Consider the following 25,432-nt stretch of genomic DNA (forward strand, 5'->3'; position numbering starts at 1 on the left):
GGCTTTATATTCTTCTTTACTTTCAAAGCTATGGGTTAACTTTAGTCCTGACGATCAAGGCGTTTTAAACAACACTCAAAAAAACCCAAATAACTTAAAAACAATCCTATAATAGGCTGTACCGCGTATAGGTTTATTTTCGTTTTGTTGCATTATTTAGGCTATTTTCAAATGCGTCAACTGTACAAATAAAAACGAAAACATTAAGAAAACACAATCTATTGAGTCAGCATGATATAGCCGTTAAAAGGCTGCTCACGTCTTTTGCGCGCTCAAGTTCGATTTTAAATGTAGGCGCGCGACTTGCGCGCTCATAATGGCAACGCGTTCGCCTCCCTCCACAGTCTTGTCGTCTTTGTTTTAAAATGCAGCCAGACAAAAGATTTATATTTCCTGGACATTTTGTCGACTAAAGCCAAAACAAGCAGCGTTCTAACAGAATGAATACAGCATCCCTTACCGAGCGCGAGCAGCAGCGCAGCCAGCCACAGGTGCGGTTCCCGAGTGTATTATGTGTGTGCGCTAAACTGTGGCGCAGTTACAAAAATAGCCTAAATTAAAGCATTTTAAAGCTGGGGACAAAACATAGGCTAATTATATTTAGAATACAGTAATAAATAACTGATTATAAATGAATAAATATCAAGGAGTAAGTCATTGAAAAATTCCTTCTATTGGTAAAAAAAAAAAAAAATGCAACTGGTCGACCAATAAGAATGTCAGTCGACCACGACGGCATCGACCGATTAGTCGACTAAACGACTAAAGTTGACAGCCCTAGTCCACATTAGTGTTGTCAAAAAACTCGGTACTTCGGTTCCAAGTCGGTACTAAAAAAAAAAAATGTTACGGTACCAGCTTTTCTAGGTACCGAGTACCAGGTTAATCCAGTTCTGTTCTAGACGCGATGTCTGAAACGTGCACAGTTGCGTCCTCTTTATAACGCTGATATGGCTCTCTCTCTCTGAATCCACTTGTTGAAACGAAAGGAGGAAAGAGCCACATATGGAAATATTTTGGACTAGGCTAATGTCACGTTGCCATAAGAGGCCGATTACATGCAAATTCGCAATTTCAAATATAGGCGTGATTCAAGCGCGCTCATAATAAAAACTCGTTGGCGTTGCATAGCAACGACAGACGCCGCGTGAGAGCAAGCGCTTTGGAAAGAATAAGCACGCGCAAAAATATAATTAAAAAACACGCGCGACATGTGAACGGCCTCTAAAGTGCTTTCGGGGTAGTTTTACGAGTACATGAGCACAGTAGTATCCACCCGACACCAGAGTACTACTGGTATTAGTATTGTCATTTAATGTCAGTGCCAGTTCTAGGCGTATTCTTGCCTTTATAACTCAGCAGGTTTAAAAAGCCTTTTTAAAATTAAATATGAGTGCAGTTTTAGATGAAATAAAAGGACAGTCAAGTCAAATAAAACATGTTTTATGGTAATGCTACAAAGATACCATTCATCAACATTACTTAGTTATCAACACATTGAGTGAACAATATATTTTTACAACATTAATTAATGTTTGAAAATGTTATTTATTACAAACACCTGATTGTTCTTGTTTGTTCACTTAATTCATTGTGCATTAAATAAATAATGGATTAAAACTTTACAAACAACTTTAAAAATGTGTTAGTGTATACTATTGTTTATTTTAGGTCATTTTATCTAATCTTTTTCTAAAGTGTTTATAATACAAATGTACAGTTTCTATACTTGTAACCGTGATAAACACTTAAATATATGTAAATTTAAACTAAGCTTTGGTACCGAAATTGGTACCGAGAACCGTGAATTTTTACTGGTATTGGTACCGAATACTGAAATTTTGGTACCGTGACAACACTAGTCCACATCATATTCACAATAGAGCGTTTATACAACTTGTGTGTGTATATATATATATATATATATATATATATATATATATGTATGTATGTGTGTGTGTGTGTGTGTGTGTAAATAATAAACAAGTTCCAATACTAATATTTATTAGGTCTTAAATTTTGTAATAAAATATTCAAAAATATATATATTTCCTGCAGTTGTGTATTTACAATATCCCAATAGTCTCCAAAGTTCTTTTGTTTCAGAGAAATTCCAATTTTAAATAAGTGGCGGTCCCGAAAAAATCGTCGCCTGTCAATGACGCAGTATCCGCTATCCTCGGTTTCCGCTCGTACTGCCATAGCCATGACGTAGCCATGGCGACAGACGTGGACAACTGTGTAGTGAGTAACGTTTAGCGGCACCCAGTTCTTGTTTCGTTCAAACATTGACCATGGCAAGCAGACTTTGGGACAAACAAAGAGAACTAAAATGAGCGTCAATATCAGTGTGATGTTTTTGAGATGTCGAGAGCTAGCGTCCGAGACTGACTTCCACTCGACAGAGAGCTAGCGTCCGTGACTAATTTGGACTTGACAGAACTTCACAAGTCACGACTTAAAAAACAAATCAATGTTGTAACATTAGCTTGACATGATGAAATGTGAGAATATGGTCAGTATTAGAATCAGAATGGGTTTATTCGCCCTGAATGCTTGTACATACAAGGAATTTACTTTGGAAACAAACAAACTAACACATAGAATAACATTATAACTTTCAACACACATTTAAATGCCGTTTAGTGTGATAGTGTAACGTTATACCAAGTGGAACAGCGCTGCGTTTCCCTCACAAGTTTAATTAATCTAATAAACTGACCTGTGTGAGTAATCCAGCACTTGCGTTTAGTTCAATAGGATGAAATTTCCTTATTCCTTTATATCCGCGGGACTCGCGTGTGATATGTCTATTATTAGCAATCGCGACCTGCTTCATACCACTGTAATGTTAAAAAAAACACGAGTGTTTTCACTAATCCATAAACGTTATTAGATCTATCAGCTTGACAGCAAGTCCCATCGTTCAGCTCGTCACTGCGTCATAAACGTTATTGTTGGAAACTGCGCCCTCTTGTGGCCAAAAAAGCTACATATTGTAGCTTTAAACTGTTCACTTTCAAACTTTAAACTCTCAAGCTTTTATTTTGGAAGAAAACCACAAGTCGACAACAGGTTTCTAAACACTTCTCATTAAAAATCTAGTGAAAGGCTAAAACGTATGTAATGAGGTGAAAATTACCAACTCGTTGCAGTTTCTCCATGAACCCCATGAGGTTAGCAAACCCTTGTTTGGGAAACCTTAAACATAGAAGGCCTAAAAAATTAACTTGCCAAAATTATGTTTCAATAACATTAAAAAAAAAAGACTGACGACAACAGTTTAACTTTGCTGAAATTGTACTAAAATATCCAGCTAATGAGCACTTATTATGTTTCTAATATCATTGTATTATGTAGGATTTGTGATATCATGCCAAACAATGGTGTCCCCCTGTGGAGAAAGGTCTGGCACACAACACGGGGCACCAACATATGTTTCCGCCTCGGCATCCTCCACCCCCTTCACACACCTTCGTTCATCCAGCATAGATAGGAGGTATGATGGTGGACAGTGGTAGAAAACGGAACAGATTCATGGTGGGACAGAAAGAGATATGTGCCAACAAGGAATCACAGGACAATCGAAAACATTAGGATGCAGAGTAACGATGAAGAGGGAAACATGATGAGCGATGACAGGCCAAACCAGGCGAAAGGGAGGAGAGGAAGTGTGAAAGACAGGGAAGGAGAGAGAGTGTCAAGGTGAGAAGGAAAGAGAATTGGACACAGTGGAGTGTGTCCACAGTTGTAACACATCATATCTCACTCTACATCTCAACAGCTTCCTAATGCCCAAGGGTACGAGACAAAGAGGTGTGGGGGTCTTCGATAAAGAGAGAGAGCGAGTAAGATCGATACAGGACCTCGTACTAAGGAGCGGTCAACTCTTAGCATAGCAAGAAGAGATACCACTGATTATTTTCAACCTAATAGGTGGTTTTTCAGTCACGTGATTGTTGACGCGCGAAATTCAGATGGAGGGCAAGGAGTGAAGAGAGCAATGGATGAGATGGAGGAAAATCCGTACTGTACTACTTTAGACGCTATTACAAGTGAAATATATAAACAGAAAATCAAAACCCTTGCATTATGAAGATGACCGATTTCAACTGAAATAAGAGATTTGCCTGCCATCGAGGCTGTAGATATCAGCAACTACCTCGTCTGACTTTACAAAGTTCGGAAACTTGGACGTTACATAAACAGCCACATAAGTGTATTTAAACACCTGAATAATGTAATTATAAGCCACATAAATAATGCATTAACTCACATTTGACGAAGTGATCACTGCACACATGAGCATTTTCCCAATTGGCTCCTCCCGACCGCAGACGTAGGTTTGCAAGGCATTTTTCCCAGTGTTTTTCTGTCAATTTCTTGTATTTTCCACCCTTATGAACAACAACTTTTGGCACACGATAAAAACTGCTCGTGTTTGATCGATTTGAGCAACCATGAACGACGCAAAACATAGGCATTTTGAGTGTGTTAGTGCTTCCTAAATATAGAAAATCACTTCCTGCCCTCCATCTGCATTTCGCGCCATGGCAACGCAGTGGCGTAACGTCATATGAAAACAAACTAAACCTAGTAATATCAAATCCAATTTCACAGAATTGCAAAACTAGTAAATACTGTTATCAAACAGGTTTCTTGTACATCACCCGGTATGTCATTGGTCAAACAAACAAATAGCCCCACCCCAAACTCACGCTATTGGTTGAGCCAGTGCTGCTATATTTGAATGCTTGGGATATGCTCTAACTAACAGTAGCAATAAAAGATATAGCTTATTTTCTTTTGAGCATAATACCAAGTAATATAAAGTTCAATTTCACAGACTCCTCAAATTGTAAAAAAAAAAAAAAAAAAAAAAAAAATATATATATATAGGCTATATGCATACCTAAAAAAAAAAGAAAAAAAAGATTTCTGCGGAATCAGCATCACCATACGAATTGCTACTGTCTGTCATTGGTTACACAAGCAGATAGCCCCACCCCAAACTCATGCTATTGGTTGAGCCAGTGCAGCTATGTTGGACAATAGAAATTAATATTAGTAATAAGAGATACCATTTACCTTATTTTCAAACTTATACCTATTAATAGTGCTAACTCTAAAAATAGAAAAAATGCAATTACTAAAATAAAGTGGGTTATTATAGATATTTCACTAATTCTATCCTATTACATTATATGAAAGCCATAATTTTAACATTTACAGGTATAAACGGAAAACTATTATGAATAACAATTCCAAAATCAGGCATCCAACAACCTTTCATGTAAATATACAACATCACATTGTAATAATTGTATATTATTATTTTTCACATTAACCTTGAGTGATTGCAGTCTTTCAGCATTTGTTTTACTTTAAACCTTATTTTTATCCTAATTTATTTGAGCATTTGAGATGGAACCAGAGGTTTGACTTTTTCTTCGTTTTAAATAAAGTGCACTGGTAAATTGTGCAAAACGACAGTATGTTTCTTTCCAAGTCTCTGATTTTCCAAGTCTATGATGGCATTTAGAAATGAACTAGACCATGTGACAGAATATGAATAACGTCTGGTCTAATCTTGGTATGCATACATGCACACACTCACACTTCACCACAAAACCCTTGCACATGCACATCTCTCCGCACGACCACCAAGAGAACAAGACTCTAGAGAAGAAGAAATTAGATTAGATTAAATTAGACGGCTATCTATTAAACTGGCACAAATAGATCTCCTCAATGCTATTATAAAAGCCCTGACTTATGTATGCTAGCCCGCTAGCGCAATCATTACATCATAATCTAGCATACACACATATCTGACTGAGTCTTTTTAGATCAATTTTATGCTTTGCTTACGAGTTTATCTGATGCATATTAATCAGTCAGGAGAGCAGATTTTGGCAACAGACTCTGTTTTCCCTTTCAAATTTCTACTTGGAAACTTTTGCCTATTAGCATTCACATGTGAGCATCTAATTCAGCCCGGAGCAGAAGATGTATGCTAGGCTAATGTTAATGTCTGAATATCAAAACGCGCTTCGCTGGAGTGATGGAGCACAGTGGCTAAGGGGCTCGCTGTTTTTCCAACTCTATAAAATGCGGCGGGAATCGTCCTTTCCGAGTCTAAATGACACCAGCTGTGCTTTAATGGACCTGAATGGACACATCTCAGGTGCGGTGGGATGCTGTTATTGCCTGGAGCTGTGTTTCTGGCTGGATGGATCCCTTTATCTTTAAGCCCATATAAAAACATCGGGGGTAGATGGTAATCGTGTTGCAGCATCAGGAGGATAGCCTGAAAGTTTAAGTCAATGTAATTCAATCAAAACGTCATGAACCTTCCGTACTATATATCTCAAAAGTGGCGAGGAAATGCAATAAACCCTTCACTAAGGACTAGCGGTCGACCGATGTGGTTTTTCAATGGCGATACCAGTATTTAGAGACTCAAGAGGGTTATTTATATTGTTTCCATTTGGAGCCTAACAATCAATGTGAGAAGCCGAGGTAAAAAATTCAACTTTTACAATTTACAAAAACGTTTTTGGATAGGAAAATTGTTTATTAAGGTGAGACACGGCAGGCAAAAACGTACCTTTTTTTTTTTTTTTTTTTTTTTTCACTGGTCAATTTTGAGATTTTGGGCTATTTGTATTCAATAACATGTCGTCTTTCAGACTTGTGCTGAAAAAAAGTCCAAAATACACATTTAGGTCTTTATTTTACCACACTTTGTCTGTTTGCGTGTGTAGATTTCACCTAAATTAAAATAATATAAAAGTTTCTAAACCCTAAATCATCCCGCTGCTCGGTGACCGCGATCCGCACCCTGTCATCGCACATCATTAGAAAGCTCTCTCTCTCCTCTTCAATCCAAATATGGTCATTTCCTGTTTATCAGCAACCAATCATGAAAGTAAAATGGGCTATTTAAATCCCATAAAATCTTTAAAGGCCGTTTTCTCAAAATGAGTTTTTTTTTCTCACACTTCTAGTGACGATTTTTTTCTTACACTATATTGTGAAGGTTTGTTCAGAGGGATTTGTTGATATATCATTCTTGGCCTAATTTATATGACATTTTGTGCCAAAAAATAGGGCGGAAATCTATTTTTTTAAGGCTATTGGCAGTATTTTCTGATTAGGGTAACAAAAGGAGATATTCATAATCCCCTCTGGTAATGTCTTTTCATTGAATATATCAACAAAATGCAAACATAATTTTGAACCTTGTTTTTTTCAATGGCCAGATTCGTCACTTCAAGATATATGCAAATTAGCACATATTTAATTACATATAGCCTGATTAGCATATTTAAACATACAATTACAGAAAACTTGCAATACATTTTTTTCTCCTATTTATGCGAGTAATCAACTGGTTAAGTTTCATGGTGACATCTGTAAGTTAAATTTTTTTTATCCTATTCACCTGCAATGTCAAGTGAAAACGGTTAATGGCTGAAGTGATCATTTCACAAATCATGGTCAGTACTATTAAAGGTCTCCTGTGTAGGGCTACTTTTACAAATACACACATCGAAAAACTTCAGGGCAAGCGGAGATTTGTCGAGACCTGATGTGAACTCACTTGAATCACCCAGTTGTTAGAGAATAACTGTTGTCATCATGGCCTGAGTTGCCTTCTCGCTGCTTTCATCTCTGTTTACTACACAAACTATTCTCTGAACTCAACCAAACAAATTGCGGGCAGAAACATTCTTCAGATGACTTTCAGGAATAACATCGGCTGCACGGGATAATTCCCTGTTCATATTGACAGTGATTTTAGGTAGCTTGGTCAGTGAACTTTTGGTTACTTGTGGGCGTTCTTGCTGCTGAGAGTCCTGGCATTACTGTTGGGTTGCGAACCTGGATTAAGCTGAAATTTTATATTTAATTCATTTTTCTTTATGTCATTTTCAATAGGTATAGCATTCAGTTTTTCCATCTACACTGTAAAAAGTGCTGGGTTGTTTCAACCCAGTTTGGGTTCAAATACGGACAAACCCAAACGAACCCAATGGCTGAGTTTGTCCAAATTTGACCCAACATTGGGTTGAAACAACTCTGCTTTTTAGAGTGTATACTTTGTCTTTTTGTCTGTATATCAATCCATCCATCCATCCATCCATCCATCCGTCTATTTATTTGTCAATTTGTACAATGATTTCTATCCATCTTTCAATGTTTATTCGGTTTGTGTATCTATTATATAGATATGTCTATATACCCACACTCTAATAAATGTTGGGTTATTTTAACCCAATTTTGGGTCAAATATGGACAAACCCCAGCCATTTGGTTACATTTTTAAATGACATGTTTAACCCAATGTTTTAGTTTGTCCATATTTGTCCCAGAATTGGGTTAAAACATCCCAGGATGTTTTACTGTGCGTCTATCTATCCATCCATCCATCCATCCCAATCATCTTTCAGTGTCTATCTACCCATCAATTTGTCTCTCCATCCATCCATCCATCCATCCATCTATTATTCATCTGTTTGTCTGTATATCCATCTGTGGATATACAATTTGTATATCTAATCATATGTCTCTCTACCCATCTAATTGTCCATCTGTCTATCCATCCATCCATGATTTTTTTTTTTTTTTTTTGCCTGTAGAGTCTACAAACCTTCTCAGAACTTTCAAATAAGGCTTTGTCAAGCAAACACGCAAAGTTTTCCAATTAAAAGTGCAATCATATGAAATGACCTTCCTAACATCCCAATTTTTAATTCTGCACCCTGTTCGGTAGGCCAACTCAGATTCAGGAATGGAACTGGAAATCAAAAGCCATTCTCAGTTCAATTCTGAAATGTCCTTTAACTTTTGGTCCTGGTTCGGGAAGATCCTGACACTTACACCGCTCTATTAAGAATCCTCAGTCGATCAGTTTCACCTTGAAGAGCTACAACAGCCGTTTACGGCTCTCATGCGGAATGATGTACTCACGATTAAAGTGTATCAAAACCAAGACAGGCTTGGCGGTGTCCGTAAGAGCCTCTCTATATGTAAATAACCAAAGCCGGCGTCGGTGCACGGCAGAAGAAGGAAAAAAAAAAACGTGTCTTATTCAGCGGCAGAGGGCTGCACAGGCTGATCCAGTCATTATTTGAGTCAGAGAGCTTTTCTGCACAAGCCCTTTGTGAGAGGAAATTGCATTAATGAACTCTGATAAGAACAATCAACTCCAGCGGCTCTTATTTTATTCTGCTCGCTCAAATAACCTATTAAATGTAGATTCTCCCAGGCTTCATCATTAACAATCCCCCTCTCTCTCTCTCTCGCTTTCTCTCCTATGACAGGAGGACAACTGAACCTCACCTCAGTTAAACAGGTGCTTTAGTAGCAGAGGAACCAGGTGAGCTGCAATCCGTCACCTCCTCTGCTGCTGGCTTTAACCTTTCAATTTAGCAGCAGAATTAATATGGCCAGTTCCGCACCGCCTTGAACAGATGCCTCGCAGGTGCAACCCAGAAAGGGAGACTGTCCCAGGCACAGTTTGCGCACACACATTCGTGGACACACCTGTAGTGCACGCTGTCGGCCACAGGTACAGCTGCAGGGCTCCTCAGAGGTCGCTGACGTCTGCTCCGACGTGACTCAAGTTGCAGGCTGATTCAGGTCATTTTCTTTTAGCTGAGCTTAGATTTGGGCTGGGTGGGGGAGTTCACCACGCATTGAGTCATGAGGCCTGCTTTAGCTGTGTTTTTTAAGGACATGCTGCCTTTGCCACAGAACTGAGGACGGCTGGGGTTTTCAAACTTGTAGATGCTGAACTTTTCTAGATGTTAAAATTTTCTAAAATAATTAGGCAGCTATATATTTTCATATTTTCATATGATCGCGATCAATATATATATATATATATATATATATATATTAGGGATTGCACGACTACTGATTTCTCCTAGTTGATTTCTTATCAAAACAGTACTCGAGTACTCGTGGTTCTGGCTACTGAGATGATACTGTTATTAATTCATAGTCTAATCCATCAATTACATAAGTAAAGTCTCAAAACATTATAATTATGACATTACATATTTTCATTTTCATCTAACAGAGTAAAGCCAAATAAATAGCCGTTCTTGCCTTTCATTAGAGATGCAATGTCCGCTTTTAGAGAGTTGTATTAGTGGCCAATTATTTTCCAGAGTGAAGCATTCGATGGAACGGTTAATACTGGGTTCAAAGAAGTTGATCCCCTGAATTACTCTTCTGAAACTGCAGCGAGTGGTCTTATATCCTTCACTATAAAATCCACAAGTAAATCTGTTATTATCTTCTCTTCTCTGGAATCGGGTGTTTGCAGAATTTTCCAATGCTGCATTTGCCTTTGTTGTAAGATGTTTCAATCGTAGGTGGTTGATACAAATTATGATACTTTTGTCATCCTTGATGAAATACTTACGCACATCTGATGTGTGATGTCTGTTGGTGTCGTTCTCCATTTTTAATTAATTTATGGTTAATGCACACTCGAGTAGTTGATTGTTTCCGACAGCGCCAACAAGTGGTGCTATGCAAGTCTATGCAAGCCCTATATATATATATATATATATATACGCGATTAATCACATCCAAAATAAAAGTTTGTGTTTACATAATATATGCGGCTGCACTGTATATATTTATTTTATATATATAAATACACAAATGCTTGTATATATTCGAGAAATATACATGCATGTTGGTGTGTGTTTATATGTGTGTGTGTGTTTGTGTATATATATATATATATATATATATATATATTAGGGCTGTCAAACGATTAATTGTGATTAATTACATCCAAAATAAAAGAAGTTTGTGTTTACATAATATATGCGCGATATATAATCGCGATTAATGGTTTGACAGCCCTAATATATATATATATATATATATATATATATATATACTTCCTAATATATATATATATACTTCAGTACATATATATATATATATATATATATATATATATACACACACAGACAGACTAACACATACTGTACACATATTGTAAATATGCATATATATATATAGGCTATATATATGTATTAACACAAACTTATTTGTTAGAAGAGATTATTTGATTTGACAGCACTGTGGAAATAAAAATAGGTGTAAATATGTGTAAATTATTTAATATCAATTAGATGTACTTTCATAACTCTAATATATGCTAGTTGTCAATAAAATACAGTCTTAAGGAGGAATGAAACCTTGAAAACATCAAATTCTATTTTTTTTTTTTTTCAAATTTAATAATAATTAATTATTCAAAAAGTCCTGTATTACTCAACTGTCCTGACCCATCATGGATCAGAACAGTCCTGACTCTGACCCCTGACCCCCCAACTGAAATTACCATTATGTATCAGATATATGCACGGTATATACAAAAAAATGTATTTCATAATAATATATATTTGTATATATGTGTTCATTAGAATAATTTTATATTGAATATTTAAATTTTAGTGTATATATATATATATAAATATATATATTACCCACCCACATTACCCAGGCGGTGTGTGAGGGTAACGGTGTCTTTCCAGCACGTCAAGATAGCCGTTTTATGATGTCGGGCAGATTATTCCAGAAGACTGATGGGGCGAGGCAGAGTGCTGATTGATTAGGGCATCGACTGAAGGAATGTGCTGCGCTCATCCCGTAGGAGGGACTGTGGATGAGACACCACTCGAGAAAAACACACACGCTCACACTTCAAGACACTCAGGTCAAAGAGAAGGAGATAAATGGAAGGTCAGTGTAAGTGTGTGCAAACGGGCTGGGGTGAAACGTACATGCAGCAAAAAATGCACAGAACGCATCTGCCCAAAAATCAAAGTCTGTCATCATTAGCTCACCTCATGCCCAATTACTTACTTTTTTCCGTGGAACACAAAGGGAGATATTGTAAATCCTGTTTTTCAGGCAATTACTGTCAAACTTCAAAAGGGGAACAAGAACATTATAAAAGTAGTCGTCTACATGACTTCTGAAGCCCTGCGACATCTAAGTGTGGTAGAGTAAATAGACTGAACATATTGAGATCCGCTTCGCTTTCCGTGCTCCGTTTCTGAGGAAAGTACAAGTAGTACTGTCTAATTGGTGAACTAATTGGCAAACTCTTTTGAGTCGGCTCTTTTCAATGAATCAATTGATCCATTTGAATGATTCATTCACAAATCACACCGATGTGGACTCTCACCCTTAATTTGGTCCAAACCTGTATGAGTTTCTTTATTCTGTTGAACACAAAAGAAGATATTTTGAAGAATGCTGGAAACCAGAATTGACTGACTTAAGGAACTCAATGGGGACCAAAAACTATTTGGTTAGCAACATTCTTCAAAATATCTTCTTTTGTGTTCAACAGAAAAAACTCATACATGTTTGGAACAACTTGAGGGTGAGTAAATGATGGCAGAATTGTTATTTTGGTCAGTGTGAACTATCCCTTTAATAAGGATAACCTCTAAAATGCAGATTAAATCACAATCCTGAAGAGAGTGTTTTAGAAGACTTAGAATGATTGTTTAAAAGCTCTTAGATGTGTTATTGTGTTATATATGGTCATATCCTCTCTCTGAAGCAAGGTCGACTGGCCCATTTGCTCACACCAGTGCAGTGAATACAAAATACACAGCATTTGCTGACGGCTGAATAGAAAACCCACTTGCTTTAAGACAGGAAAAAAAAAGAGACAAAAACATCAATTCAATGTCATCCTCGCCACAACTCCAGTCCATCAATCAATACACACTACCTGCATAACCTCCCGTACGCGGCCTTGGAGTTTGACTCCCGGGAAAGAAATCTCTATGCTGTGACATGGAAGATTTAGACAATGGAGAGTGAGGTACCGCGTCAAGCAGGGTTCTCTCGTCATTTAATCTGCCTTTCACACTAAACCAAATCCCCCTGGGAGAAATTGTATCTCGGGATGCAAAAAAATGAAATTTGACAGATGGGTTGTATTATTGATAGCAGTCTCCAGCAGTTTAAGAAACGAATGCTTAATTCACGCCCAAGCTGGGTTTTACACTAATCTCTCTGATTTCAATGTGTTTATTGTGTATAGCAAAGGGTGCGAATCGCAGAACTGACGGATAAAGCTTGGGAATCACGGGGTGTTAGGGAAATGCTGTACACATTTGGGGTTGGGCAAAATTCACAATTGAAGAACTGGCTCCCTTGCAATTCACGGGTTTGAACTGAATTTGCAACATTTCAGAGGAAGCTGATATGGAATTGAAATGACAGGAAGAAACATTTTCTGAACTATAACTCAAAGAAATATATATTAGGGCTGTCAAACGATTAATCGCATCCAAAATAAAAGTTTGTTTACATAATATGTGTGGGAGCACTGTGTATAATTATTTTATATATATAAATACACACACATGCTTATATACTGTATATTTAAGAAATATTTTCATGTATCTATTGTATATAGATTTATATATAATTTATATTATATATGTTCTATATAAATAATATTTTTTTCTTAAATATACATGCATGTGTGTGTATTTATATATATATATATATATATATATATATATATATATATATATATATATATTGAGTTGAAAATTCCTGATAATTTTTTCACACCCATGTCATCCAAGATGTTAATGTCTTTCTTTCTTCAGTCAGAAAGACTTCAGTTAGGTTTTTGAGGAAAACACTCCATGATTTTTCCATGATTGTTCTCTATATATTGGACTAACCAACGGTTACAGTTTCAATCCACTTCAAAGGTTATCTAGCAAAAATATCGGTAATTTTCGGAAAATAATTTACATTTATATATACTTTTTAACCACAAATGCTCATCTTGTACTGTCTCTGTCTCTATGACTTTAACGGATTACGTTTCCAACATGATTACATAATGAGTGAAGTTGTGGAAACACGTCGCAAAGCTAGTGCAAAAAGACCATTTTTGGTTAAAAAGTATATAAACGTTTATTTTGTTTTAGATAATGACAGATTGTGTAGAGTCCATTGAAGCTTCTTGAAACTGAAATTTGGACCTTCAACCAGTTGGTCACCATTGAAGTTTACTATATGGAGAAAAAAAACTGGAATGTTTTCCAAAAAAGTTAATTCCTTTTCGACTGAAGATAGAAAGCATTGAGCATCTCGGATGACATGGGTGTGAGTAAACAGTGTTGGGGAGTAGTTAACTACAAGTAGCGACGCAACTAACTTAACTACAGAAAGCTTGGCAGTAGCTCAGTTGCTTTTTAAACAGTGTAGCTTTTCCAGTAGCTAACTACTTTTTGCAGCAAGTAAAGCAAAAGCTACATAACGTATATGTCGAGCCTGCGCGAATCAGCGCGATGCATCGATATTCTTGTTCGATTACAAACTCATTTTTTGCCACTACTGCCACCACTTGTTTAATCACGCATCTTGCGGCTAACGATTCACTGACGTACAGAAGTGGGTTGTCACGATTTGAGGATGGAGAAACAATGTTAATTACCCATGGCCTTATTTGTCCAAGTTAAATCTGTATTTTTGAGAAAATGTTCTACATTTACATTGGATGTATATTTTGTTCTTGCAATGTTGTAGGCTATTTGTTGCAATTTTGCACTTTTGACAAACAGTCACTGTAAAAAATAATCCTGTAAAAAAACGGTAAACTACTGGCAGCTGTGGATGGCAGCATCATACCGTAAAAATATGGTGTGTTACTATTTTTGTGTTAGAGCATATAGCTGTTAAATTAAAGTTTTATACTGTAGCTGACAATACAGTATTTAGCTGTTAATTTCAAAAAAAGTAACACACCATATTTTTACGGTATGATGCTGCCAACCACAGCTGCCAGTAGTTTACCGTTTGTTTTTTTTTTGTTTTTTACAGGATTATTTTTTACAGTGATAGTCTGCATAGATGCGCAGGGAGTTCTCGCCCAAAACGGAGCCATACCGCCAATCCAAACTGTATGCTAATTGTCAATCGTATTTGACGGTAGTGGTCCTGACAACTGTAATTTTCAACTAGAAAAGCACAAAAAGCGACAAGGATAGATAGATAGATAGATAGATAGATAGATAGATAGATAGATAGATAGATAGATAGATAGATAGATAGATAGATAGATAGATAGATAGATAGATAGATAGATAGATAGATAGATAGATAGATTTTTGAACAACGTATCTTATAAATAACTAAGTGTCTGAGGAATGTTTTAAGTCAAATATTTAGTGTTTAAAACAATTTAATACAATTAAGATTTCAAAGAGTATTGTTTTATTACACACAACACTCAAAGAACGTCTTTCAATTTAAAATCCTTTCAATATGTACTTCATTACATTCAGATTCTAATTACCAATCAACTGCATTCAAATTCTATTTAAATTCAGGAAAAGCATTTTTCAATTCAGTTCTAAATTACACCCAATCCTGGTACATGCTCTGTACTTATTTATCTATTTTTATTCTGAAGTTTAGTTCATTAAATCTTCTTAGGTGATTCTCATTGGAAAAGGACAACAAGAGAGACTAGATTTACATCAAGAAAGTGGCTTTATTTTAACCATCATTAATCCCTGTTCATGCATCACTTCGTAGAAGACACCCAAGAGACTCATGGGATATTAGCACTGTCACACTCGAACAGTAAAATAAACAAGCCCTGAGTTGCACACGTTTCCAGAAATCCATCAGCACACCCCATAAATACTACTGATATGAAACCCAGATTTCTTTTGGGGCTTGAAAAACAATGTCATTCATCAATTACGTGACAACATAACCGGTTAAATAAATCTCAAATAATCTCGGCCCGAGGCAATTCCACAAATCATTTACAATGCGAAGCGCGATCTTAATGCTGGACAATAAATGTATTGACATCTGCATTTTATGACTGACCTAAAAAAATTAAAAAAAAAAAAAAAAAAAAACACTCGATAAATGGATGTTCTACCTTCCTCGGCGGTTCACGTGCCGGGATGAGCGAGTAGAAAAGTTTGGAACATGTACGGAGTGAGGGATGGAGCATCTCCGCAGAAACATGAATCATGCTGCATCATTCACCAACAAACAAATGTCATCTCTCCAGCCAACCAGGCAGCTTCATCATGCTAAAGCTCCTGACAGCGAAGGAACATAAAATGAGCGCCCCAATTCGTCTCCCCAAGGCAACATCACTCCATCATTCCTCTACTACTTTTTTTTTCCTCCCTCCATCAAGTACCTGGAAGAGAGTGAAGATAAAGGGGAAAAAAAATCCTTCGTTCACCTCAGGGAATTGGGGCCTGAAGGCGCGACTGCGAATGCGATGAAGGCTTTGTTAGTTGGTTGTTAACAAGACAAACATTGGCGCTGTTTACGGAAACTTATTATTCTTACTTCCTGTGTCATTATTTGGTTTGACACTCTGGATCTAAATATAGTTTTGCATGTTCATTTTCAACACCATTTCTCCTACTCGTGATCCGATTCACACATATACGTAAAGTCCTGTCTAAGATGAGATATATAATAAGATATATTGAAGATAACTGCAAAAAAATAACCGTGATTTTAACGGTAAAATACTGTAAAAATGCTACAGTGCAAAACTGTTAATTGGTAAAATTTCCATACAATACACGATAAATAACTTTGAGATCATTTTACAGTAAAATACTGTTAAATTTACAGTTTTTGAAAGTGAAAAAGAACAAATCATTGTATAATTTACAGTGAAAAACCGTAAATTGACATTCCAACAATTCCCTGTGACACTTCACATTTTATGTATTTTTGTTAGGAACAACTATGGTTCCTATTTTTTTCTAATCAGTTATGTACATTAGGGTACATTAGGGTTACATTTAATGTTGTTAAATTAATGTTTATTTCATTTTTTTTGTTTAATTTCATGTGTGTTACCATGATGGTGCTTAATGTTTGTGTGAATGACACTGTGCAGCTTCTTTAAATAATTTTTGCGTTATATAAGTATTCACTTGTGATGAGCTGTGATTGCTCATGTAACTATGATAACTGCTGTGATGATTGTTGGTTGTCAGTGTATTACAATGGTCTAGAACAGATATGAATATGTCAATAATTTGGTAAATCAACATTTTATCAGAAAATAAAATACAGTTTATTATTGTAAATTTTAAGTTAAGTCTGTAAAACCATTAACGTTCCTACCGTATTTTTAACGGTAAAGTTCTGGCAACCACGGCTGCCGTTTTTTTACCATAAAATTTACGGTTTATTTTTTACAGCCATGTTCCCAATGTATATACTATGTACTTATTATAGAAATTGCAATAACTAGGTAATAATTAGATCCTAACCCCGAACCTACTAACCTTTAACCCATACATTGTAAAAAACGATTGTGATTTTAATGGTAAAAAACTGTAAATTGGTTAACAGAACCTTTCCTTACTATATACGGTAAATAACTGTAATAGGTCAAATGGTAAATTGATGTAATTTTACTGTAAAATACCGTTAAATTTACAGTTTTTAAAGTGAAAATGAAAAACTCATTGTATAATTTACAGTGAAAAAACGTAAATTGACATTCCCACAATGTCCTTGCGTGACACTTCGCATTTGATGTATTTTTGTTCATAGTTTTGTTCATGATTCATAGTTTGCTTAGTCTTTTTCTAATCAGTTATGTACCGTGTTTAATGTTTGAGTGAATGGACTACATCCATATATCATGTGACTCATCACTGCTGTGATTGTTGGTTGTCACTATATTACAATGGTACAAAACAGAAATGAACACTTTAATTGGTTGATAATTTAACTTTATATCAGATAATGAAATGCAGTTTATTACCGTAAATTTTAAGTTAAGTTTGTAAAGCCTTGTTACCGTAAAGTCTTGCTACCGTATTTTATACGGTAAATTTCTGGCAACCACAGCTGCCAGTATTTTACCGTAAATTGAACACTTTTTTTCTTTTTTCTTTTTTTTACAGTGTATAGTTTCCTCATATTACCCAGTGTTTTCTTAGGTAAGTACATTTTAAGTGCACATACTGTAAATTAAAAATAAAATGCAATAATGTTGTGTATATAATGCAAGTCAATGGGGTCCAAAAAGCGTATGGACCAAAAAAAAAATTTTACTTTTTTTTTTTTTTTGGATTTTCAAGAAAGTCTCTTATGACAACCAAGGCTGTATTTATTTGATAAAAAAGACAGTAATAATGTGAAATATTTAAAAAAAAATTGTACTGAATTATGTGTGTTACACTCAAGTGTTACAACTAACCCCTCTGTCTGTTACAATTAACCTCTCACATGGGGTAAGTTGTAACATTTGCACTTCTGTTACTTTCAGTCCAACTGTACGATAATGGTAGGTCCTAGAAAAAAAAAAAAACTTTAATTGTTCATTTGTAGCAGAGATGTGTATGTTAGTTGTGTAAAAAAATATTCTAACCTAATTATTTTTTAATTAATTGAGCCAAAACCAAAATGCGTTAGGTTGCGCCCCGCTCTCCCCTATGCTAAATGTAATTTTTTCCATTTTGGTGATTTGGTGCTCAAGAAACATTTCTTATTATTATCAGTATTATGTTCGTAATATGCTTAATATTTTTGGAACAAAATTGATTTGAAATAGAAATATTTTATAACAAATTAAAAGACTGTTTTGATCAATTTAAGGCATCCTTACTAAATTTGTTTCTTTAAAAAATATATTTTTGAAAAGTAAAATTCTATTTTCATAGAAAAAAATAAGATCACACAGGTTAATAATGACATAAAGGCGAGCAAATTATGACATTTTTTACAAGTCTAACGTAACAGCTCAGCAAAGGGGTCTTGTGTTAACTCAGGACTCTAAGCTTCGGATCGGGCGTCCGGCCAACAGGAAGCTCTCCCAAAGGGTGACGGTGAGTGGGCGGCCATGCACTGCCTGCTTCGAAGGGACAAAATGGAGCTCATCAGACAGATGGATATAATTCAGTCATTACACGCACAGCCTCCAATTCATTCCACTTGGCTTTCAGAAAAAACGTTGAACTTCACCGTGTGACCTCAAAACATCAAGAGCTTCACATTCTCGATCTTAAAAAGGGAAAGGAAAGATGAAAGTCTAGATTGTATACATCGAGCTTCAGAGGAGATTTGGTTCATGCGAAGAAACATAATAACAAGACTGCAGTTTGAAGATGCTCTGTGCACTATATGAGCTAGTGTCTTAAGAAACAAGTAAGCACAGAATACAGTCAATGATTGCCTGACTTCTGCATTCAAGGTCAACCTGGTCAGATCACACATTCACACAGCCTAAGCTGTTGGCTGTAGCCTCATTTATCACTTCCTTTTCAAACCGATACACATCGACCGGAAAGCAAAACATCCTGATCTGATCTGAATTAAGACAGTTTCATGGATTGCTCAAAACAAATTAAAAAGTAGAACTTCTCTGCCAAGGTTTTATTGACTTGTTACACATGATAATGAAGTCAAAAAGAAAAGCGCCGGTACCTGTGCTACAAGGCAGAGATAATCATTTTCCTCGGGTATAGAGGACAGTTAATTATGACTGACAGCTATGACCTCAGAATATGCTAATCTAGGCACGTTTGTTCAAGTCTATCCGCTTAAAATGGATCTCCTCGATATGATCCTGATGTATATGCTTTCCTTTCCCACAAGAATGTAATCCACACTTCAATATGGTTGGCTTGTATGGTTGATTATAAAAAAAAAAATAAATAAAAATCTGAGGCAGAGCAACATAAGGCAGTAGGAAGCAGAGAAACACAAACAGTAGAGCGGTTATGCAGTTTTCTGGCAGGGATTTCAGCACCACGGACAGCTCCCAGAGAAAGGCCAAACTATCCAGCCCTGAATCACATCATGTCTATTCTATGGCCTGTTGGTATAGCCCTGTAGATGCACATATACAACCAATATGGGTGAATGACATTAATAGGCATATATATATATATATATATATATATATATATATATATATAAATATACTGGAAAAAATATTGTTGGTTTAGCTTTAAAAAAATGTATTAACCTGGTTGCCTTAATTTTAAGTTCATTGAAATGGAAAAATTGAGTTAATACAATGAAGGAGATTGATTTAATCATCAGAAACTCAACATATTATGTTATAAGAACTACATTTGACAAAAGAAAAAAATATTTTTTTTAAAGTGTATATACACAAAAATATTTTTTTCTTTTGTCAAAATGTTTATTTATTTAAGTTTTACTGTAGCCATATATATATATATATATATATATAAGGCTAGAGTAAAACTAAAATAAACATTTTTATGCTTACACTAAATACAGTAGTTTGTAAAAATTATGAATTTAAACCCTATAATTTAAAGAGAAAATCTGCTATAGGCTACAACGTGTAGACTTCATTTAAATTCACTTGGTTGTTTTAACCCAACTTTGGGTAAAATATGGACAAACCCAAACGTTGTGTTAAAAAGGTAATTAAACATTTTAGCCCAATGGCTGGGTTTGTCCATATTTGACCCAAAGTTGGGTTAAAACAACCAAACATTAACTAGTACTGGTCCTTACCACAGAGTTGCGGTTGAGGTTTTAGGGTAGGTTGCTTGTAATTATGCATAATTTACTGTTATTACTATAGTAAGTACACGTAGTAGTAACGTCTAACTACGTCACCTTAAAATAAAGTGTTACCTTATATATATGCACAAGAGTCGGACCAATCAGAAATCAAAGTAGCAACAGCCCGCAATTCTGATTCCAGTGCTTTCTGCACTATAACCCTCATTCTGACCGAGTCTTAGCTGATAACCATCTGAACTGCTCTTTTTGATTCGTTGCCTACATCAATAATTGCATGAAATAAGGAACCAAGGAACCAAATTCCTAAAAAACGGATGTGGCATCACATTCGGGCTGAATGAATGAATGAATGAAGGAAGGAAAGATTCGACCGCAAAGGTGGAACACTGTGCAGTTGTCAATAGCGCACACATTTATCACACACTCACGCACGAGCACACACACACACACACACTAGAGAGATAAAGACGGGGTGGGGGGGTGGAGAGCTCGCCTCACAGCCGGTGAGAGAACGCTTCTGTGGATACATGTATGAATATATACTGAAATACTGTTCAAATGACCTTTTTAATCACCATGTTAAGTGCCCTTAAAATGATAAGCCTACTGGCTACATGACGCTGTTGTTTTTAAAACACTTAACGTTTATGGCAATCAGAAACATTTGGTGTCAGAAAGACGTCAAAGTGTCCATGCAAATATCAAAACATGAATGACTTACTTTCTCAATCGGTGAGGTTCAAATCACCGTTCCGTTCGCGTCCAAAGCACGCAAATCAATCCGCAATTCTCAAAGAACGTAGCGCGGTGCGAATGAAATGTTCTTCAGCGTGTACTTTGGACTATCCAAGCTATCCAAGAGCAGTTTCACAAGCTTCTATGAGAAGAAATTCGCTCCCGTATATCCATTCGGTCTTCCTGTCAATGCCATCATATGGTCGAGTGCCTCTAGAGCAAATATCTCGATGCTTTCTTGCCCTGCATCATCAAAATCCGGTGTACCAAGTCTTTTCCTGCTGATAAATCAATTAATTCGTCGTCTCCCTGGTTCTGCGTGTCATTCTTGGCGTTCAGCACTACAGATTTGGGTTTTCACATACAGCAAATACGCATAGATGGGTTTTATCCCTGAGATGGACCATTCCCTGCATCTTCTTCATCTCAATCTTCAACAGCCCAGACAGCTGATGCTCTTATTCCACAGTCATGGTTTTCAAAACGGAACTTTTCTTCACCCTTTACGCAAGCGATCTGATTAGATTTCTACTCACAGCCCAGTGCGGATTTCAAGATGCTTATTTCCTTGAAATGTGATTATGTCCTTCGGAATGCCTTGCGAGAGAAAGCCTCATGCAAATATTCGTGTATCACATCATATCCAAGAAACCCAGCATCATCTGGAAAGGAAAAAAAAGGACACAATCTTCCGAGTTTCTTTTTCTCTTCAGGAAAGTGGATGAAAATGCGCCAAATGTGAGTCAAATCATCCCTTTCTTAGTTGGTTGGTTGGTTAATATAGCCTACTGTCGTAGTTCCTTTTCAGATGCGCATAAACTTGTCAGAGACGAGGTATTCTTCAAAAGCTACATCCCGCCAGACACTCAATACAGTTCACCTCAACTCCGACGAAAAGCAATCCACTGACGCGACGGAAAATCCACGCGAATGATGCTGCGCTCACTCGTATTACGATCGGAGAGCAGCTACAAGTGAGTCACTCCGCGAGCAGGAGCATCTAAAGAGGTGAGACTCGTCGAATACGTCGAGATCTCTCCGGTGAATGAAGTTCTAGTGTGAAGTGGACGTGTCCAATGACGCGCGGCTCTCGGTGGGCATCGGCTCAGCGCACTCCGCTGGTGACACCAAGAATCTTCTAACACGTATTGATGTAGCCCTCAGCCCAAAGTCTCACTCTTCTGACTGTCCTCACTGGCGTCTTCTTGGATGCGTAAAAGTCAATGGTCCTATAATCTTTTTCCATCGTACGAATGATTGGTCGAGTGCAATAACCCTGAACGCTATAGATTATATGATGATGGGGGTGTGCGCGCGTTCGGACAGGTCTGTATAAAGCCTGTTTGACGCACACATGTGCGTGTGTGATTGTGTATAGCCTGGGTACTAAGTGTGAGTGTTTGATGCGCTGCTTCTTCCTGTCTAGCGCAGAAGGGACACGACTGCCATCTACCGACTCTCCGTCCCCCTGTCTAGACGCCGCACTCTGCCTTACGACCACTTGAGCAAAAAGAAAAAAAGGAAACCTGGTGCGTGAGAGCAGGCATGTCATTTTCAAACCGCAGATCATAAGCACGTTCAAGTGACCTGCGCAGTGCACACGCCTCCTACGGTTATGAAGTCAGAAATACGCTCACGGCGACTCCAAAACGCACAGATCATGGCAAAACATATAGTAGGATTTTCGATCTCAAAAATAGCTAAGGACGAAGAAAGTTCATTTGGAGTTGCATTTAAGTTGGAAAAAGAACCGGAATATAAAGGGATAGAAAATCTTCTTGAGTTACAGTCATGCTAACTTGGAGGAAACCATTTTGAAAAGTGTTTTTCCCCCATTTTTGAACTCATCATTGCACATAATGCATCAAGAAAGGAAGCCAACTGGTTTTATTCATAGGCCAACCAATGTCTGTGCGTAAACATAAAATAATGATGCTGCCTTTTTCAAAGTAATTACAAATAGTGGATTTAGCAGTTAATATTCATCCACAGAATTCAATATTTTGGCTTTCTTTTTCAATTATATATGTCTTTTTAAAAAAATTACTTTGCAGCAGGGGATCTGGATGAGTTTTTTATTCTGTTGCACCACTGCTTCGAGAGATTTTAATTAATACTCTTATAAAACACATTTAATAATAATAATAAATCTATATTTTTTTTCTCTCTTTTGTTTCAGATCAAAAGCTGTAATATAGTGATTCATATTAATAAAGGCTGTGCAAGTGAAAGGCTTAGTACTCATTAGTAAAAGTTTTCTTTAAATCCCTGTGAAGAAAATGAATGGAGAAAATACTTTCATTAAAATTTGCTCTTTTGCTAGTTGGCATCATACTAAAATGCATTTTATAGGGTCAAAATTAGGATACACCCCAATTAGTATTTTGGTCTGTTTCCCCAAAAAGAGAAAGTCAATTTCAAATGCACACTCTTAGAAAAAAAAAAAAGGGTTCGGGTTCTATATTTACTCAACTCCAAAGAACCTTTCAACACTTTTGGCACACAGGTTCTTTATAGGCTATTATTCATTCATATATTACATTATTCTGCAACATTTTGTAGTTGTAATTAAATTATTGTTTATTAAACTGTTGTAGTAGCCTAACATAATATCACATTTTAATCATGCTGATATTTGGAGAAAAACTGAAATGGCACTCTTCGTGTGATATTGATTAACTAATGATATAAATATATAAATTTTCTAACCCCCATATCTTGAATTTTGTGATCATTCACATGCATTCATAAATACATTTTAGGGTCTTGATGTTTGTCAATAATATGAAATATTTAAAGGACAAAACAAATGATAATGAATCCAAAAGGTTTCATATAGAGGGAATGTATTGACGTCACTTTCCCGCCGGAACCCCCTCAGCCTGACTGAGTGGCAAAAGATCTGCCGCGTGACTGGATGCGAAACTAAAACGAACAATTTGATCAATTTAAACTAAATGTTGGACTCAATATAGTGTTCCTTACAACTTACTAAAGATCCAGTGATCCATGGATATTGACATGCAGCCAGGAATAACATATATCATATCGTCCAGCCATAAAACTTTATAGTTTTTTTTTTTTTTGGTCAGTGTTTATTAAAAAAACATCCAATAATGCAGAATATACAATGATAAATATTTAATTGATGAGTTGTTAATATATAGGCTATAACAATACAAAATATATGAGTACTCTGCAAAATGATAACTGCAAATCCACCTTTCGCTGACTGGAGTCCATTGCAGCGATCCATTTGCTCCTCAAATATACCTCCAATTTTTTGTCAAATCTAGTTGTACAGTCAATCGCAAAACTCTTTCCCACTTTATATGTGTAGTGTTTGTTTTTCGCGGCATTCACGCTGAAAACATATACAGCCGCTCAGTCTTTTTGCCACTCACTGCGAGTAACTGCAGGAACGCCGACGGTGACGTCACACGCATTCCTTCTAAAGAACCTTTTTCCTGGTTCCAAATACAAAGCGCTGATAGAACCTTTTCGAATAATCTAAAACTACGATTTTTAAGTTGTTTTCAAATATATATCAGCCTCAGACCGTTGGCTGACCGTTTAAGGCACACAATAGAAAACCCTTCGGGAGAAGTGTGTGTCACGTTTTTAACGGTCCCCCTGGAAACAAAGCTACAATGAAGCCAAATCCCCAAATGGAAAAATAAACTTATACAATGAACGTTTATCAGGATCAATATGAAGTTGCAGTATGATATTGTGGGGACTGACATCAACTTTACATTTTCATACCCCTAAACTGTGACTGGTTGCTTCTGTCAGTCTAGTCTAATCCGCAAGACTATAATACATCATATTTGCATGCAAATAAAAAATACTTCCAAACTTTTTGTGAGTGAAATTTTAAGAACCTGTTTTCTCATTCCTTCGGCGGAACATGCTTGTCAGCATCCCGTCACATCCTCACGCTTCACGGACATCTCGTCATATATCTGTCCGCTCGCCTGTCCACCTGTCCGTCAAGCGCGGCCAAATCAGCTAAATATGGTCGAAGACCATCTCCTCCTCTCCTGCTGTCTGATTGAGTCATTCTAATAATTGTTAGACATTAAAGGGCAGGTGTGTTTCTTTGACT

The 25,432-nt window shown here is 36.5% G+C and overlaps 1 protein-coding gene across 2 annotated transcripts in view; it reads right to left on the minus strand.

Moving 5' to 3' along the window:
* lrrc4ca (leucine rich repeat containing 4C, genome duplicate a) overlaps nucleotides 1–25,432 on the minus strand; it is a 227,361-nt gene that overhangs the window by 61,902 nt on the left and 140,027 nt on the right. Inside the window, exon 1 of one of the 2 annotated variants that reach the window (XM_039656997.2) lies at nucleotides 21,311–22,770. The exons of the other annotated variant lie outside the window; for it this stretch is intronic. The gene's annotated coding sequence lies outside the window, so the exon portion shown is untranslated. Of the gene's footprint in view, nucleotides 1–21,310; nucleotides 22,771–25,432 lie in introns of those variants that run through there. 2 annotated transcript variants of the gene reach the window in all.

The sequence above is a fragment of the Pimephales promelas genome, chromosome 25, assembly GCF_988280905.1.
Source record: "Pimephales promelas chromosome 25, fPimPro1.hap1.1, whole genome shotgun sequence".
NCBI classification, from domain to species: Eukaryota; Metazoa; Chordata; class Actinopteri; order Cypriniformes; family Leuciscidae; genus Pimephales; species Pimephales promelas.